At 38.4% G+C, this 16,144-nt stretch overlaps 1 long non-coding RNA gene across 1 annotated transcript in view; it reads left to right on the top strand.

Moving 5' to 3' along the window:
* Positions 1 to 16,144, top strand: part of LOC139593409 (uncharacterized) — a 207,518-nt gene that overhangs the window by 36,830 nt on the left and 154,544 nt on the right. The window contains exon 2 of the long non-coding RNA XR_011680288.1: positions 11,608 to 11,718. This is a non-coding gene — a long non-coding RNA (uncharacterized lncRNA). The remainder of the gene's footprint in view (positions 1 to 11,607; positions 11,719 to 16,144) is intronic.

Raw genomic sequence — 16,144 nt, 5'->3', positions numbered from 1 at the left:
CTGATAAACTGGAGGGTTTGGACATTTAAATTGTAGGATTGAAATAATTTACTTAGGCTTTTAATTTGTTTACCTGTCCTCTAGAAATGAGCAAGTTGAAATGCTTTGTCTAAGATCAACCCAGGCAATTTAGGGTTAAAATGCATTTTCTGCTCTTGGGGAATTCTATTGATAATTGTGGAAAAAATGTTTACAAAAAGTGTGTTTCAAAGAAAGAACAGAATTCTCTAATTCCGCGCAGATCAAATTTGATACCTGAAAATATATGTTAATCAATTAATTGGTGTAGTAAGATAGTGTAACAGTCTCCAAATGAGTTACTGTAAATTTAAAGGATTTAAATTTAAAAGAACTTCCAATATGTTCAAGATTTAAAAAGCAGATTTATGTTGTGTGATGACCATTTAATTTACCCAGGAATGTGTTGGACTTTGTAATATGGCATCTTGAGTGCATACCAAGCTAGTTCAATGCAATTATTTTCTCAATAATTGAATTATTTTTTGATTGATTTCATTGTATCTCTGGCTTGTTTTTCCTTCTATCAGAGCATGGCAACAATAGTAACATTTATTTACTTTTTCATTTTCCCCTTCTGCATATCTTATACAAGAAATGTAAAGTGCTTCTCCAAATGCCTGCTGCTGTCCTTCTGAAGTGTTTTTCACGTGACATACAATTTTTTGTGCAAGAACAAATTGCTTTTTCTCCCAGAATAAACTTGCTGCAGATATTCTCCAATCACTCAAGTTTACTTTCTTGATATTCTCAATTCCAAAACAGTAGTAAGAAGGAAACACATCAAATATACTCCTCTCTTTTCTTGCATTAAAAAAAATCTCAAAGATTAATAGGTGAAAAAAAAACTCTATACAACCACCTTCAAAGAAAACCCTGTTTTGAAAATAAGTTTTGAGCCTTTTTAAGCCTTTCTGTTGTGGCCCTGGAACAGGTGAAGAAAACTTTAGGCTTGCTATTCAATATTCAGTAGAGTGTAATCCCTCAAAGATGGTGAACCTCCCGAGTTCCTTTGTTAAGAGGTGCAGTTGGGCTTGAGCATCATAAACAATTAGAAGAAAGTATAATTCTAGATCGTTCACCTCCTTCCATGATTTCTTCCCAAGAGGAGCCCATCCAGTAGCCATTTTCCACAGGGAACTCCGAGCAGAAATGTTACCGGTCAGAAAGCAGCAGAGTCAGCCTTGTTTTGTCGCTGTGAGTTGGCTGATGGCAAAGCAGCACATTTAAATTGCTCTTGCTTTGGGTGCTCTGGGTTGAATGCAGGCTCCAGTTAAGATTTTCTACTTCTGTCTATGTGTCTGCACATCCATGTGTCATCTCTGCATCAGCTACAACATCAGCTCTACCCTCTTAAACCAAGAACTATCTGACTGTGAAGGGAGTTTGACCACTGGACTTCTTGCTTTGCCTTTGTATGCATTTGCTAAACAATCCTTTCTAAGTAGGAATGAATAAAAAAATCAAACAAAAATTCCTGATGAAGACTTTCTGCTTAATTAGGTAAATATGAAAAAAAAAAAACACAACAAAAAAACCAGACCTAAGAACAAGCTAATATAACTGAAATTGGCTACAACTTTTATTTATCTCAGTTAAATCCAACATAAAAGCTGTTAGGGTTTCCTACTTCATGGTCTGTTTGCCTCTTAATCATTCTGAAAATATCTGTGTGTTAAAAAGAGATTTATGCGTCAGCTCTGAGAAGGGATGTTCTGCAATGTTTTTATCAGCTCAGGGTGCAGCCAAAAAGGACCTGTTAGCAGCTCTGTGACTTTGGCCAACAGTGAGCCCCAGTGACCTGCTCAGCCCTGGTACTGCTGGGGACAGGAGGGTGATCTGCAGACTGAACTGGGGCTCAGAGGGAAGGATGGGCTGAGGAAGGCAAAAGGGGGGTTACATTAGAGATTTAATCAGTGTTTCAGCCATGAGCCATTCCTCAGCCTGTACCTATCATCCTTTTGGGTAATTCAGGTGCTTACTCTTGCATTTCTTTTCACTAATGCTTCAGCAGAACAGTGGTGTGAATGTGTCCTATACATGTAAACCCTATATCTGTTACAGGGGCTTTTCTTAATGAGAAAAATACCTCTAGGATCTCACAATTTCTTAAGAATCACATCATAATTTGTTATTGCAGTGTGAGAGAATGTGAATGTCTTCCAGTTCTTTGGCACTGGCTGAATTCACAGGGGAGTGTTTCAAGGAACTACATAATTGAGAATCATAAATGCAAATATGGCAAGAATTAGAAGCTGGACAGGTTAGTTACACCTGTCATGCACACAGATGAGCATTTGGCATCAATATTTGATGGAGGAACGTTTGCCAACCTTCTAAGAGCATTAGTGCCACAGCTGTTACCAAAGGAAGTAGTTATCTATTCTCTGTGCTGCTGATAATCTTTTCTTCTCTAGGGTAACACTGCTAATTAACCGTGGGTGCTGTTTCCACTGTCCACTCAATAGTATCCAATACAGTCCTGTCTTTCAGGAAAATAGGTATTTCAGCAGAATTCCTTGCTTAACAATGTTTTCTGTCTCCTGACAGAAGATTCTCCTGTGTTGGTGGGTATATTTGCACTGGTTTCATGCATTAGACAGTCAAAATAAATTTTAGTGGCAGGATGTTTCCCCTTGTATAGTAGAATAAGAACAGGATAAGGATGGAGCTGGAATGGAAACACTGAGTGTCAGTTGTAATCATTATAATGGTTTTGATTCTGTGGGGTTTTTTTTTCCTTGTAGTGTCAGTTTTCTGCACAATTCTTACTTCCAAAACATGTAGAATTACAAAAAAATACCAGTATTTCTTGTGATTTCATGAATATTTTCTGAAGAGTTTTCATTTGCTTATGAAGTGGGCTGGCACCTGAGCTGCCTGTGCACCCAAATGCACACTTTGACATAGAATTTAACTTATAGGATGCTGGTATAAGTTTACTGTTGTTCCAGTTTTGTGGTTTAGATTTTGCAGAGACAGCTTTGGAGCATTTTAGTAATTTCTGTGTTTGTTCCTATTGTTGAGAGAATTATGAGAGTCTTTATTTTTCAGGTATACAAAGAACGGGAGATGACATCAGCAATCATTTTACTCGGGGTGTAGTAAACATATCCTTCAAAGCACTAAAATTTGTAAAGAAATCTTCCCATGTCACTTCACCATAGTTGTGGAGCATTTGGTCATCTAAGGTAGGAAGCTTGTGGAACTTCTATGAGAGACTATATGTTAGGCAAATAATTTCTATATTAGACAATATGTTAGGCAAATAGAAAGATGGGAAGAGCAGTCTTGAAAACATCCTTAGATATGTAGCCATGAGTATCTCTCTTAAATTCCTGGTTAGGAGTATACTAAATGGACTGATAACTTCATATTTAACCAGAATTTTTCCATAGATAATCAGTGAAAGCTGGAGATTTGGGAGGCTTTAAAATTGTCAAATTGTGGAATTAAAATTGTGGAAAGAAGGTTTTTGTTTGTTTGAGGAATTTGAAAATGTTGGATAAACATGGACTCTGAGCTTACTCTTTAAGCAATATGAGCTAGCCCTTCTGGAATAGGAGCAGTCCTCAGCTTCCTGCTCCTCACTCTGTAGGCTCCAGGGCTTTTTATGCCTGCTGGGCTTGGGCTGTGTTGTCCTGGTGCTGCTGCACCTCCTCAGCAGGAACCCAAAACCCACCTGAGTCCTTGCATGGGAGTCAACAGATCTGTTTATTTCATTTTCTCCTGGCTCTCAAATTTTAGCATCTTTAAAAAGAGAGAACCTCTTAACTGACTGTGCTTGAGTAAAGGACAGGCAGGACTCCCAGGACTGCTCAAGCAGAGGGCAAAACAGAGGGAAACACTCAAATAATCCCTGGAATTGCCAGTTCTGCTGCAAGTAGTTAGGGACAGCTGGTAGCCTCTTCTGGTGCACTCAAATGACTTTTTTTCCTAAAAGATCACGTTGGAGGAAAGGGTAGCTGGCCCCTGGAGCTGCTTTTGAGAGCAGGCTGAGGTGAAGGGAAGCTGAGCAGAGGCTGGATCTGCTCTGTGCAGCTCAGGGGGCTGTGTGGCACCTCTGCCTGGTCCTCTGCAGCTCTGTGTCTTGCTGGCCCCAAAGCCAGGTCCTGATCTAAGCTTACCTCAGGGAAAAGCTGCAGTGCCAAGCAGCCTGCATCTCGATTAGAGTGTTGGCAGCATCTGTAGTGCTCTAGCAAGTTACATTAGTCTATATTAGAAAGTCCTTCCTTCAATATTTTGTTCCACGGGGTCGCTTTAGTGAGAAATATTCCTTCCATGTGAGCTGGCTTGTGTCTTGAACTTGTATTTTATGGCTAATGCTATAACAGACAACCACCTATCATTATTCATCTATTTTATTTAATTATTGATCCTTTCAACTTTACAAGACTTAATTAGAATTTGCTGTATTGAACGAAACAAAAAAAAAATTAAATTTGTTGAATTAGTAAATAACAGAGAATTAGAGGTAGTTTAGTGATTTAATTAACACAGCTTTATCCCAGCACACTAGTTAATGAAAGGCAAGCACTGGGCCATCTGGTACAGTTTCAGGAAATGTGGAAACAGAACTGCCTTATTTTGTACTTTCCTCTCATTTGTTATTTGCATTTTGATGAGTCCACTGGTTCTTCTCTTTCAAATGATTATTCACATCCACTGTGAGTCCCTTAAACACTACAGAAACCTTTAGGATAAAATGCCTTTTCTAATGCTGAGGTGATTTTTAGGCCCTTTTCCATTTCACAGCTCTGTTCAATATTCTGAAGTTGAATGGCACAATAACTGTGCTCTATCCACAAGGCCTGTAGCCATCACCCCCATGCCATCTAATTAAAAGATCCACATCTTTGCTCACTGGTGGTCAAACTTAATTTGCTCAGTCCAGTTATAGTTAGAAGGTGCCAGGGGACAGGCAACTGTAGAATCTTGTTTTTTCTAAAACCAGAACGTCTATCCTGAAAGTAAGAACTTCCAAGTTGCCAAAGACTTGGAATAATCTCAGTCTTTCCATGAGCTTGCATTATTCTGCATTCTGTATTCTCCTAGTTACAAAGTTCATTTTAAAAAGTGGCTTTTGTGCAATCTTTAGAGAGAAATAGATTAATGATGAAAATGAAGTTTGAAAGTTATTTTAAAATAACATAGGGTAAATATTTTGATGTTGAAACGGGTGTCTAGGGAATTGAGGTTTCTGAATTATGGATGTTTGAAATTTTCACTTAAGTAATTCAGAATGTCAGTAAAAATGTGCTTGCACTGTCTGCCAAGAATTAATCAGTGATATTTGAATTAAAGCAAAAAAGAAAAAAAAATCCCAAATAAAAATCCAACCAAAATAAAAGCAAACAAACAGAACAGTAGTGTTTCTCTTCCTGCTTTTTACTGAAAAATTGAAAACATATGTTCTCCTCAAGGACTCACTTCTCCCAGTAAGTATTTCTTAAAAACCATGACTGTGTTATCTACTTTATCTGCTGATAAAGGTCATGCTTTATCCTTTGTCAGCATTAGAATGTGAGTAGAAATGAAAGATAATAACAGAATTAATATTTAGTTTTGGTGCTTTGTAATAATTTGTTTTGGCCATCAAGATCTTCTCATTTGTATCAATATACTCATTTTATCAATATATTCTTGAGAGTATTCAAATGCCCAGGCATTTTCTTGAATACCTGAGCAGAGGAAGAATTAGGATGAATGTTCTGAAGTAGATAACTTCAATTACTGTGTGAGTCTGTTCAGAAAGACTTGATTCTAAGTAGTCAATGATTGTGTCACCACTTTGGCTTGGGAATCGGAATACAACCTTGAAATTGTGGCTGGCAGTAATTACAGCATTGTTGTCTGACCTGTGGGAGACCTTTGGCTCTGCTGCTCACTTGGCGATGTTCACACAAAAATGGGATCATGTAGGTTGGGAAAGACCTTTATGATCCTCGAGTTCAGCCGCTAAGGTGGCACTGCCGAGTCCACCACTAAACCATGCTTGGGTGCCACGTCTACACATCATTTAGATATCTCCAGGCATGGTGGCTCAGTTGCTTCCTCCTCATCAGATTTGCACTCCAGACCCTTCATCAGCTCTGTTGCTCTTCTCTGGACTCACTCCAGCACCTCAGTGTCTTTGTGAAGGGCCCAGAGCTGAGTACAGCACTCAAGATGCAGCCTTAAGTACTCAATGATTCCCTTGTCCAGATTATTGACAAAGATATTAAACATTGGGGCAGAAGATATGACAGCTGTTTTGTCCAACACGATTAGGTTTTCACACTAAAATATGAATTAATAATACAGGTCTTGCTGAAAAAGAAAAAAGGGAGTTGCCTTTGGTTGGGTTTATTCCAATTAATTCAAAAGTGATGACTAGACATGGGAGTGGAAGCTTAATAGTAGAAAGATTGTTGAAGAACTCACAGGTGCCATTGGCCTGATGGGAGGGTTATATCTCTCTTCTCACAAATTTATTACAGATTTGGAAAAGACAGAAGTCAGGAAAGAACTTGAAGGATGGGACTGTCCACTGTGAAAAGACAATTGAATGTCATTTAGCAGGAGCTTGTTAGAGTCAGTCAGATTTCCAGCTTGTGATCAAGAACACATTATTTCCTAACTTAAACACTGGTGTTTTTTTTCACTATAAAATTCAGATTGGGAAGTGGCTTTATTAAAGCCTAAATATAGCTTTAAAACCATTGCCTACTTGGTGGGAGTGAAACAGAAGTTATTTGCCTTTTGAATCAGTTCTAATTATATTTTCCCTTGAAAACCTTTGCCATTGAGTTGATTCTGCAATTAAACAGTGCAGCTGAAAAAATGCCTGTTTTCTACTCCAGAAATCATTAACTAAAAAAAGTTTCATTTTTATTTTTTTTTTTTAAAAACTGCTAATCATGTTGACATTGTTTGCCACAGGCTGTGTCTTTCTTGCATGTTGCATAACGTTGCTTCAAACATCAGAGTGGATGAGATCTGCAGGAACAGCTTTTCATCCAGAAACACTGCCTGTTGCAGTTCAGTTCTTCTTTGTCTTGATTCCATCTTTTCTTTTATAGCACTTATAGTCCTGTCCTGAATAGCTGTTGGTGTTTGGGGCTCATCAGATATTCCCTGGACTGAATGTTTGAGTTTAACTTGGTACACATGCGCTCTTTACATCCTGTAAAGATGTAGGGTGAGCTGAAGCACAGTGAGAGGTGGCAGCTGGCAGACTCACTTCTGACCTGGACTTAAATGCAAATAAGCTCAAATTAGGAAAACTATTCCATGAGTCTGTCTTGTGCATCTGATCTCAGTGAGATGTATCAAGTAGAGAACTTGAATCTTAAAAAATGCATGTCATGTCAGAATTGAGTCCTCAGCACCGAGTGTCTTTCTGCAGCTCTGCTCCTCCTGTGCCTGCCTGTGCAGACACAGCCACTGCCAGCAGAACAGGGTAAGGAGATGGCACTTGTCTCAGCAGAGGTTGTTAGAGTCACTCTGAATAGTTTTGCATAAAAGCACAGTCTGCTGCAGAGCAGGCTCGAGCTGCTGTGGCCTTCACTCTCACTAATCTCCTGTGTGGGCTTTGCTCTGGAGTTCCTCTCCCCTCACTGAGGACAAAGTAACACTCCACGGAACTATAAAATGTGCATAGTCTCTTACCCATGAATGGCACGATCTTTGGGATCAGTGCTTTCAGTTCTTCCCAGAAGCCACATCATTTTCCTTGATAATCACTGTTTAACTGCTATGCTTCCCTACACAAATTTAATTTCAATTTTTCCCCCACAGTTGTAGTAATTTTAAATGTGTGACTGTAATTAGCTAAAATACTAACTGTGAATTGAGTTTGACACCATTCTTTCAGCACCATTTTAATGAAGAATTAAATATTCTTCATCCTTTCTGAAGTCTAAGTTTAGTGCTGTAGCTAACCATCAATCAAAGGTTCGTGTCTGCTTTCCATTACCTTTCCAGTCATTTTCTGTTAGGCTTCTTTCACCATTTCAGTATCCAGGAGCCTGGCAGCTAGACACTAACTGATGCAGCTCACATCTGTTGTGTCTGGCTTCTTCCTCCTCCTACTCCCAAGGTGATAATTGCATCACCTTTGTCATGGTTTATTTTGTTGCCCTTTTTTATTATTATTTTTATGTATTTGTTCTATTAAAGAAAATGAATCATTGGAAAGACTTTTCTTTAGTAGATGAACACTTTACCTGTGCTGTGGCCAAGAAAAAAATGGAATAGCAGGGAGCCTTAGAGTCTCTAGGTCCTGTATGCAGTCAGTCAGTAGAGGGGGACAACCTGCAGTTTAATTTAGAGCACCAGTAGCTTATTCTATGCACAAACAGCACTTCAGCAGTCAGCCTAAACTATGAGGAGAAAATAAGTGTGCTGTAATTCATGTATCTTGTATCAGCTTTTCAGGAGTGTCTCATTCTGATATTGATGTGGCTTAGGCAGCTGTGGTGACCACATGGTCAGACAATGTGAGGATCCTCCTTTTCCAGTTGAAAAAACCCAGAATTTTCCATAATTTCTGTCTTCTAGTGGGGTATTTTAATTTCCTTATTAGTAATTTTCTTTTGTATTCACAACAGAGGTGTAATCTGACAGGTGGAATCTGTAAATTGATACACTTGTCTCTGATATCTGATATAATTTTTTTGTGCATCTCTATTTCTAACCATAGGGATAAAGGTGTGCTCTGATTGTGATGAATAATATCACAAAAAAGAGCACTATTTTATTCACATTAAGAGCTTCAGCAGGTGCAGTGCATTGCTCCCTGTTAGGGTTATTTGGTTTGCAGTGCTGTTGGAATGACGGGGATTATCAGCTAAGAGGCAGAAGTAAATTCTACAATGTTAGAATTTTGTTATATTTTAAAATAATATTCTTTAGAAAGTCTATGAGGAGAAGCAGCAGAACTTGGGAGACTTATGAGGTTTGATAATTGTGTATAGTTTTGATGAAGAGGGAGGTATTACTAGAAACCATTTTATTGTAATATCTGTGTATGACAAACCAGACACAAGTGGTGTAGGAAGTACTTCCTATGCAGGTGTGAGTCCAGTTGGAAAGCTTTGCTTTTTATGTTTTATTTTTTTAAACAAAACAAAACAAACAAAACACTGAAAACTGAAGGGGGTTTTGTGTGCTAAAGCTGTGCTGCTCTCCAATGGTAATGGATTATCTTCACCTATGGTTTTTGATTTTGTGGGTGTTTGAAAAGGGGAAAAAAGTGAAAAAAAAAATTGTAAGCATGAAGTAGAAGTCATTTTTGTTTGCTAAGGTAGAGTGTTTTAATCTCAGTGTTGGATTTCTTTCTATTAATCTTGCATGGTCATGGTACTATAACTTTACCCTGGCATTTGCTGACATAGAGAGTTTTCTGTTTCAGAATACACTCAGTTTCCCTTTTCTCAGTTTTATGTGTCCTCTGAGATTGGATCTGACTATGCTCAGGGAAATTAAAGTAGATTTGGGAAGGTACCTGTGACCTATGTTTGATTATTAAGTATTAAAAATGGAACAAAAAAATTGGAAAATTCTGTTTTATTTGCAGCAGTTTTTTCCTACATCCTGCATAGCTGAAGCTTCAATCATTAGGTCTGTCTGCATGGAAATATATTCTAAAGGAAATATGTGCCTCACCCAATATCCTACCACATTTTTTCCACATTTACTGTGGGTTTTTTTTAGTTTATAAATATTTGCACATGCATATATCAGAGTGCAGACTAAGAATTTTGGGATTATTGTGGTTAGCAATAATTAGCTTTTTTATTTGTAGCAATTTTTCATCTATATGTTTGGTTTGCAGAAATGTATTTTTTTAAAAAGTTAATAGAAATATTCAGAGATTTCCTTTTTATTTCTAGCCATGTTTATCTAAGCAATTTTCATTGGCTGGATGGGGATTTTTTTTGGCTTTTTTTTAGTTCATTTTTTTGTTGTTGTTTGTTGGTTTTGAGATTGTTTTGTGCTGAAGAATTTCTGTAGCTCAATCTCATGGAAATTCTTAACAACATTGAGCATAATGGATATTAATTGGTGCAGTAATTGGCTTTGCCTTTTTCTTTGACAATATTACTTCTATCTAAGAATGATTTCATTCCTTGTTAATGAAAAAGACATTTATATTTATCTCTCTTCGAGGAAACAACTTCTTGGCCAAACACTACTGTGTGCTACAGGCCTACTCCCATGTCCTCAAAGATGTTTTTTTATGAGATGGTGAGGATTAAATGGATCCAGAGAAACTCTGGAAGGGAAATTGTGCACCCACCTAAGGGATGGGTGTTGGTGCTTGATACTAATAACTGGTATCTCTAACTTTGCTAAGTCAGGCCTACACTCAGAGCATCCTCCAGGCTCTGATGTCCTGACCAATTTCAAGACATGTTGATACTTTAGTAAGGAATAATTGAAATATATTTCAGCCTCTTTATATTTTTTCTCCATCTTCCTTGTGACTGCACCTCCTGGCAAAGCTTGCTCCAGGGAGTAATTAATACACTTCATATCTTTTCATGTCTTGCCCAGACAGTCCCTCCTTCTGTGTGGGCTTTCCACAGTGATTCTTTGTGCTCTCCTACTGGAGCAGGCACTTCAATTTTAGCAGGAAAAAAAAGCAAGTGCAGTTTTCCATATGTTTCAAAGGAAATGTTGTGACAAGTTAGCCATTTTTAAGAAATATGTCAATACTTGAGGATCTTCACTTTAAATATTCAGTGAGTGGGGGGTTGTTTGTATTTGAACTTGGTTTTACTGTTTTGCAAAAATGGAAGACCTAGTCCTGTTTTTCCCAAACCTTAGACTTTATAACTATTTTCCATGACTGATTTTACCATCTTTGTTAACATCTTGGATCTTGTAAACAAAATCTCTTTTGCAGTTGTAAAGAATTGAGTGTACATTCAACTTGAAGTAAATGTCCACAGCAGTTTCTAGTGTTGTCATGTATGCTTAGAGAACAATCCTTCAGGTGTTTATTCAATAATTGCAGGTTCTTATCTTATGTATTTTTCTTATGGTGGTGCTGGGGTTTTTGGATTATTTTCATAATGGAGCTTTGAAGGAGTTCTGAAAGCAAAACACAACTGCTTGAGCCAAACTATTTACTAAAGAATTGTGTATATTTATCCAGTTAGTGTTTACTTTGAGTTGGGAAATTAGATGGGGAAGGTGAACAGGAGATGTTAGCAAATCCTGTACTCTTACAGTTTTCTTTGTATGTTACCTGTAAATTGTGGAGGTATTATTCAGGAGGATGGTTGGGGTTTTTTTTTTTTGGAGCTATCTTTATTACTTTTTCAGTTACTCTGTTTGAAGTGTTATTTGTCAAAATCTTCTGGTAGACAGAAATCCTTAAGATTTTGAAGAGTTCCTCTGAGGCTTATTTGCCAAAGTTGAAGAGAGTTTAATTTCTTGCTTGTGTAACCATCCTGATAAAAATATAAATTTTCATTTAGAGTCATAAAATAGCTTTAGACAAGGGAAGCCAAAAACTGAAGTGCTGTAACCTGAAATGTAAAAATAATTTCACATATAGTCTCAAGAAGTTTCATTATTTGCTTCATGGTTTTTCTTCAGTGTTATATGGTCCTGCATAGAGATATGGCAAAACCCTTTCTGTTTGATGAACTTCTCAGCTGAATGTCCTTCAATATTTCAGAATTCTAACCACCTTTACTGGAGAAATAGGTAAGGCAAAGATGTTTTTATTTTCCAATCATTTCCTTACAAGTCTGGATGTTTTTCTGGAGCGAGTCTCTCTGCTGGTTTTTTTAATATCTGCTCATTCCCAAAGTCATCCAGTTTCAAGGAGATTAATATAATTACTCATTCTTGATCTGTTGCAAGTGCCTGCTTCTCATACTGCCTTGTGTTGATCAAAGACTGAGTCTTTGAAGGTTATTTCTTCTCTTTCATTTCATGGATACTCCAGTGCAAACTGGTTTTCTTTAATTGGAGAAGGTGGTGAGGCTATGGTTTCTGAAAAATGCTTTTTTACAGCTGGCAGTGTTTGAGGCTGACTCAATGCAGAACTGACCCTCTCCTAAAGAGCTGCAGGATTTGCTCCCTGCTTTGACAATAATGGTGTTGCCAGGTCAGAACATTTGATGGCTGCAGCAGAAATGGGGATCTGAAGGATCTAATGCTTTAGAGAGGCAGCTCCCTAAGCAGAGCTGTTGTCAAGCCTGGTGCATAATTTCTGCAGTGACACAAAGGTTTTTTTCCCTTGCAGTACAATTCTGGACTATTTACATGATGAGAAGTATTTATTATCCAAAATTGTTTATTGTAGCTATGCAATTAAGTCACTATGGCTCATGAATTGGTTCTTGCTGATTTTAATACAAGGATTTTCAAGATGGGGTTACCTGCTGTTTTATTCTCCATTGACAGGCCTAAATTAACCTCCAAAATCAGATTTCTGCTGGCTACAACCACAACTGCAAATTTATAGGGCAGTTTCAGTAAATATTTTGTAGTATTTGCTGAGAATCCACAGTTTCAGCAGGCATTTCTGCTAGTAATTAATTTCCTAAAACATGCCAAAAGCAAACACAGAAGGGATGCAAAATTGAAGTGAAAGCAAATGTGCTTTAAAATTCAAATAAATATTCATAGATAAGATTTTGCAGCATTGGTTCAATTCAGTGGCAGTTCATTGGGGGCTGTTGTCTTCTCCTGCCTTAGCTGCTGGAAGCATCATTTGTGTTTATAATGGTTAATAACAACCAGTGCTGTTTCACCTCTGTTTAAGGTGAAGCAGACTTCTGATCCAGCTTTGACTGAGCCAAAATATTTCCCTGGTCTTCAGTAATCACCTACAGCAGTCAGAGAACATAAAAACACATCTGAGAATCACTACAAAAACAGTAAAATAATTTGCTAATGTAAAATAATTTCTGCCAGCAGAGAGACTTGAACTAGGACAACTTTGATCTTAGAATAAATTAGGTCTCAAATTGCTTAGATCTTTTGCAGATAGTACGAGAGCAAAGAATATGCACCTTCATCTTGGTTTTCATTACCTTTTTAAATTTTTTGAGGTATATTGAAACTGATTCTTTCCTTTCTGTTATCCCATATTGCAGGTAGCATTTCAGTAAAGGGCTCTTTCATCTGTCACTGAGCCCACATACATCACAGTTTATCCTTCACTGATTCATTCTGCAGTTGTGTTCTTGAAAATAATTTAAATTTAGGACAATTACTTACTGTATTTGAGATTTTACAGGTACTTGGGGTTTTAAAGGTTAAAAAAAACACTATAGAAATTGCAATTCTGCTTGGTAAACAAAGCTTTGTGTGTTAAATTACTCAGTCTAGTGAACCTTTGGTAGCTGATTTCTAGGAAGAGATTCTGTATAAATTCTTTCCCTGGCTTCCATTCTCTTTCTATTGTCTCTTGTGCTGAGTGATTTGTTTTGATGATTATAGATACTTTGTATTGCTTAGACTACAGCTTTATTTTACATGCAAATATTATCTGATTCTGTGTCTTCATTAAACTTTAATAAGGCTTTACGAACATAGTGCATAAAAGACAATATTGAATCAACAAAGCCTGTATAATGATGATTGAAATACAAAATTCAGGAAGAGTGATGGTGAAAGTAGCTCAAGTACTAGCAAGCATGCAGAGCCTTTTACTTTAGTTTTAAGTTCTAATAGTTACAAAGTATGAAGTAAGAGTCTGGAAGAAAAAAAAAGTGAAGATGAGAATGCTACTTTTTCTGTCAGTGGCATACTTGAAAGTAAATGCTAATGATATTCACTTAGAGGTAGTGCATGTCATTTCTTTTAGTGTTTTTAAGATGATAAAATAATCATAAAAAGATACTCAGCTTGTGGGTTATGGCATGCGACGAAAAACGTGAGTATGAAATGCCATGCTGTTGGAAAAAGGCAGACATAGTGATTAATCTTGAATAAGCCCTGGCAAGTGTAATGGGAGCAGACCCTACAGAGCTTACTGGGAAGTGCAGGGAAAACTGGTGGATTTCTACTGTGTTGGTGTCTCAGTTTGAAAAGACAGGTGTCTGCTAAGGAAGGCAGGAGTCCCTCCCTCCAAATTTTTATAATTTTGAAATTAAAGGGGCTCTCAGCCCAAGATATGGGAATAGGAATAACAGTTCTTTATTAGGAAAAAAAAAAAAAGATAAAAATAAAATGCAGTAATGCAGAACAACACTGACAGAGCCAGAATAGCACCTGACACCCTGAGGGTCAGAGTGGTGGCAACAGTCCCATTCCATGGTGGCTCAGTCCTCCTGCAGTGACAGGTGTGGTTGTGCTGGAGCAGTGATCCTGTAGAAAGGTGGAATTTTCCTCTGAAGGTCCAGTAGTGGTGTAGCTGGGCCTGATCTTCCTCTGGGAATCCAGTGGAAAAGGCTGCTGTGGTGTTCCAAAGCACAGATTCTATCCAGGCAGGAATGCTTGGCTCCTCCTTCTGGGCAGAGCATCTCCCAGTGGATGATGGAATTTTATCAGCCATGCAGTGACACTCACTGGCCATGAGCAGAAGAGATCTCCTGGAGGGAGGATGGCTTGTGGAAGAGATAAAGAGAACTGCCCAATGAACAGAAGGTGACCGCCCCACCTCTGACAGATGGCACTAGAATACACACGCCCAGCCACGTCTTGCAACCTAAGGCAGTTGGTTAAGATGTGTTTTCCTGGTAGTCAGGTAGGGCATGAGTGGGACCACTGAATGACCAAACTGTAAGAAGGACTCTGGAATTAGAAAGCCATTACAGAGAGGTTCAGGTAATTCCTTTTGTTGCTGTCTGAGGACATCAGAGGTGTTTGTGCACCTGAGCCACGCTTCCTAGTAAACAAGGTGGAGGTCAGATGGACTCAAGGGGCTTGTGTAAATACACAACAAGGATATTCACCAAAACAAACAGATGTATTAGCTGTCAGTAACTCCCCAGGTCAGGTGGCACATTAACCTGAGAGAAATTCCAGTGGGAAATGGCAGAGTGGCTGCCAAGGCTTCCACCTGACTGCTGCAAACAGCCAGGGGCTGGCAGGGAGCACTGCAATTCCCTGTCACTCGCACAGCAGGGACTCTGTGGGGAATTGAACTTGGTTTCTGAAGCTGGGAGAAAGACAGGGACTGTCATAAGATGATTTTTAGTGGAGGAGGTCACGTTATTGTTTAAGCCAAACCCTAAACAAAGCTCCCAAGCCTGTGAATAGGCTGGGGCAGCTGGTGGGAATCTCTTGCTGGGTTGAATGCCCACACAGTGGGTCAAGGGAGTCACATCAGGGTGGACAAGCCTTTATTTTGTCCAGCCACAAATCCTTCATATTTGTAATTGTGTGTCCTCTTTCCTCTTCCTTTGGTGGCTTGGGGAGATTTTTTTGTTTGTTTTTAAATTTTTGGCAAGGAGACAAGAAGATTAAGCAAGACCACAAAGTCAAATAAAACTGTGTGAACACATTTTATTTCCTATTTGAAAGTCAAAGTTGTGTATGAAATGTTAACACTCTAGTGGTACTGTCCTGCTGATGGAACAGAATCCAAATATTAGGCACCTGCCTGCATACAATGAAAACACTACCAAAAAAATTACCTCAGGGATGGCTGACTGCTGAAATTTCCCTCTGCCCAAGCAATTCCAGTCAATAGAATCAGCTCTGAGAATTGACTGACTACCTGCATGTTTGTATAAAATAAACACTCCACAGAGCAGGCAAATCGGGGAAGAGGTCAAAGCATGAGTGGTGTGCAGTCAAAACCAGTAAGGAGAGATGAAAAAACTCAAGCTGTGCTGTGAAATTATCCTTTTTTCAGATGTTTTCTCTTCTTGAAAAAAACCCAGACTTGTTGATATGCAGTATCTGAGTCCATTTGTTTGGGGTTTTTTCATACTGAAATGGCATTCAGCCCCCTTTGAGGGTGTTAAAAACTGCTGTGCCTGGGATGTGTCTAAGGCTTGGAGTGCATGGTTGTTCTATGGAACTGAAGACTTTTAAATTTCTACAAATCTGCACTCAGTTTTCCCATGTTGACTCTAATGTACGCACAAAGGTACATCATTTCCTGCACCTGAAGATAAACATACAAATGGTTGGAAAAATGCATCCCACTCCAATACAACTTTGGTAGTTT

The sequence above is a fragment of the Agelaius tricolor genome, unplaced genomic scaffold, assembly GCF_023055355.1.
Source record: "Agelaius tricolor isolate 1412-34295 unplaced genomic scaffold, bAgeTri1.0.p SCAF_10, whole genome shotgun sequence".
Classification (NCBI taxonomy): domain Eukaryota; kingdom Metazoa; phylum Chordata; class Aves; order Passeriformes; family Icteridae; genus Agelaius; species Agelaius tricolor.
This window is presented reverse-complemented; position numbering and strand designations above follow the sequence as displayed.